This window comes from Nicotiana attenuata, chromosome 12 (assembly GCF_001879085.1).
Source record: "Nicotiana attenuata strain UT chromosome 12, NIATTr2, whole genome shotgun sequence".
In the NCBI taxonomy this organism is placed as follows: domain Eukaryota; kingdom Viridiplantae; phylum Streptophyta; class Magnoliopsida; order Solanales; family Solanaceae; genus Nicotiana; species Nicotiana attenuata.
Window position 1 is genome coordinate 46,691,131 of NC_032000.1, and position 3,746 is coordinate 46,694,876.

A 3,746-nucleotide genomic window follows, 5' to 3' on the forward strand; every position below is an offset into this window, starting at 1 on the left:
TTTCTATTTTACCTTGTCTGTATATAAATATTTTCTTTGTTCTAACTTTTATCCTTCTTTTTATCAGGATTTGCTATTCGGGGAGTCACCGCAGAGGCAATCATAGCTTCTCGTGACTCTTTGAGTAGTCGTACCTCTTCNTTAAATGCTGTATCTGCACGCTTTTTATAACCAGATTCATTCCTTCTGATGCCCGGATATAAATGATTTAAATAGGTACGGGCGCCATGCTTCTTATCTGATGTCTCGTGCGTCTTCCTTCTTCTTTGCTCGTGTCTATTTTACAACTCTTGAATCGTGCCTAATTATGATTCATTGACCATTTGACCAATCCACGTGTCCTGACACGTCACCTTATATGTAAAATACAATTTTCCCCAATACAGTAAGGAAGTATAATTTCTCAAGTGTTCAACAAGAAAACATTGGTCTTTTCAGTTGCCAAGATGAAGTTCATGAAACTTGGATCCAAGCCTGATACCTTTCGGTCAGATGGGAACAATGTCAGATATGTTGCTTCTGAGTTGGCCTCGGACATCACGGTTAATGTCGGAGATGTAAAGGTTTACTTGCACAAGTTTTCTCTTCTGTCCAAGAGTACCTCTTTGCAAAAGCTGGTTGCTAATGCAAGTGAAGCAAATTGTGGTGAAGTTCACATTCATGACATTCCTGGAGAACCTAATGCCTTTGAAATATGTGCCAAGTTTTGTTACGGCATGACTGTTACACTGAAGAAGCTATTGAGAAAGGAAACCTTATTTACAAGATTGATGTTTACCTGAACTCGAGCATTTTCCGGAGCTGGAAGCAATAACAGTTCTTCAAACTACTAAGTCTCAGTCACGTTTGTGTGAAGAACTGAAGTTGATCAGCCACTGAATTGATGCTATAGCATCCAAGAGAGTGGATTGGCCCTATACGAAAAAGCTTCCAGAGGAGAACGGAAATGACCTAACTTGAATTGTATTAGAAGCCGCATGGTGCCAAAAGATTGGTGGGTTGAGGACTTAAGTGAGCTTGAAGTAGATTTATATAAAACATACTGTTCGTGAAATTACAAGTAATTACAGTTGAAAAATAAGATGAAAAAAAAATATTCTTCAGGCTGAGGCACGGATATCTCGCTCTCTTTAAGGAGATTCAAGCCCACTGCGGTAGCATCTTCACCGGTCCAGCAGTAATACTCTTGACTTGTCCGCTCCAGGATACAACAGCCCGACGACGTCGTATGACTCGAACAAACTCTGGACAAGTTGTTGAGTCCAAAAATAATATTCTCTTTTGTAGAGAATAAGTTGGAGACTTAGATGTTCTCCTTTTAACTCTCTTTTTCACAATACCAACCACACCTTTTTCATGTACACCATAACACTTTTCTCATTTTCACTATCATATCTTTACCATCTACAATACAAGAAAGAAATACCACTATTTATAGGTGTAGAATCTCTTCCATAAAATAAATAATAAGATAGTGTGATAATAAAATAGTAGAACATGGGTTGGTGGTTACAAAATATAATCTTTAGTGGGTAATTTATGGTAGATCATGGCATTAGTGGTTTCAAGAGTTACACCAAAATAGTGACCACTTTCTTGCCAATTTATAACCACTATCTCACAAGAAATAATGCACTTTAATATTAAAATGCACTAACACCAACATTCCTCCACTCACTTTAATATTAAAATAAGAGAGTTTACCAGTTGAAGGGAGACTATTATGCATAATGAAGGTGTGCTCTGCATTGAACCTCCACTTAGTGAAACAACAATCTCTACTCCAGAGTTAGTAGTAGTCTCAGACTTGAACTATGACCGCTTAAGGAAAATAAAGTATCACTGCTTACACAAAATAATCAAGGTGTTGACATGAGCTTTATTAGCCAGCACATTACGGCCTTATGCTATCCCGATTTTCATGAATAATTTTTAGAACAAGTCCAATTCTCATAGGAAGCGGCCTACTTCCACACTCACATAGGTGAAATCTGTCAAGGGTGCTCCTGTAACTCTAACACCCTACTCATACGAGCTACAGATATTCATTAAGAGTTAATAAAACTCAACCTTGCAAATCATTACAGGATAAATGCACTCATATCATAGGGATGGAACAATAATAAAAATAGTGCATTTCAAACCAAGCCATCATATGATTCGTTCTTCCCATTGAACCTGGTTATAGGATCTCTAGTCCCCAGGTTGGGTCTCCTCATATCTGACTTATGAGTTTATGGGCTTCAATCCCATTACCAGGTTGGGTTTCCTGTAACTCTAACACCCTACTCATATATATATATATATATATATATATATATATATATGTGTGTGTGTGTGTGTGTGTGTGTGTGTATGTGTGTGTGTGTGTGTGTGTGTGCGCGTATAAAATATTATAATCTAGGATGTTAAATATATGTAGATTGTAGATAACAATAATCTGTAAATGTTTGAGCGTGTTTTACCATTAACACCGGCCGATATCGATAGGAAATTCAGCAAGTTTTTTTGAAAAATTATATTAGTTATGGAAAAATAAAACATAACTAGTATTCCGGCCGAAATAGGTAGGAAATGAGGAGCTTATTTTATTTTAATATTTTTAGTACATAATAGCCAAGTTTGACAAGCTTAATTTTGGTCAAATGTTGACCATATTCCGACCGATTTCGGTCAGAAATGTGAATTGTGTCGGAAGCTACAGTATTTCGATATTATGAGACCACATTTACCGACCGATGATGGTCGGCATGTTTAATTGAAATTGGTTCTTTGACTTTTGTGACCAAATTACACTCTTTTCGACCAATTTCGGTCAGTTTTCCCTTCCGATCGATTTCGATTGGTATGGTTTTGGACGATTTTTGACAGTTCTCTAGTAGTGGGTGCAGCAGAGATGGTATCCAATTTTCCTCGAGCCGGTCATGATGGTCTCTATCGCGCAATTGATATGTACCTTAAGGAGCACCCTGGAACCAGCAAGAATGAGAGGAAGAGAATTTGTAAGCTGATGGACTGCAAGAAGCTCTCGGTGGATGCTTGTATGCATGCTGTGCAAAACGAGAGGCTTCCCCTTTGTTTTGTTGTACGAGAGCTCTTTTTCGAGCAAGTCAGGGCTAATGCATACCTCGTCTGGGAGCAGTACTCCGGATCTGCCCAAAGCTATTAGGGACCTTAGCAGTGCTTCATATGGAAGTTCAAAATCTGCAACAGCAAATATAGAAGAAGATTGGGATGCTGCAGCCTTTGCAGAAGAACTCAGGGCCTTGAGATGAGAGTTTGCAGCCTTAAGAATGGAAATGGAGGAACAAACGACAAAGTTAGTGGTGATGTCAAGAGCCATGCAGACAAGGCTGCCATGGAGTAGAATGAAAGGTTTGCTCATGTCGAAGAGGTAATCTGGTCCAACAAAGGGGGACAAGGGGAGAATAGTAGCTCAGATTCGTCCGAGAGTCTTGGACGTGCTAACTTGGAAGAAGCTAAGGAATGTACTCTTGGTGGCTTTTTTTGATGTTGATACTAGCATGTCAAAAAGACTAGTCATCTTTCTCTGAAGTCCTCTAGAAGAAAATGAAGGATATAGTTTGACAAAAAAGTTTGTAGGAGGAAATGAAGCCTCTTATGGGCCAACAAACAGAAGTTTTTTTAGTTGCCCATGCGAAAAAAAAGGGATTTTTTCATCCTATACACTGTTTGAAACTTTATTACCCTTAATATCCATGTTTAGTTAATTACCCGACATAAAT

General features: G+C 38.4%; 1 pseudogene; it reads left to right on the top strand.

Moving 5' to 3' along the window:
- On the top strand, window positions 445–3,511 carry LOC109236099 (annotated as a pseudogene).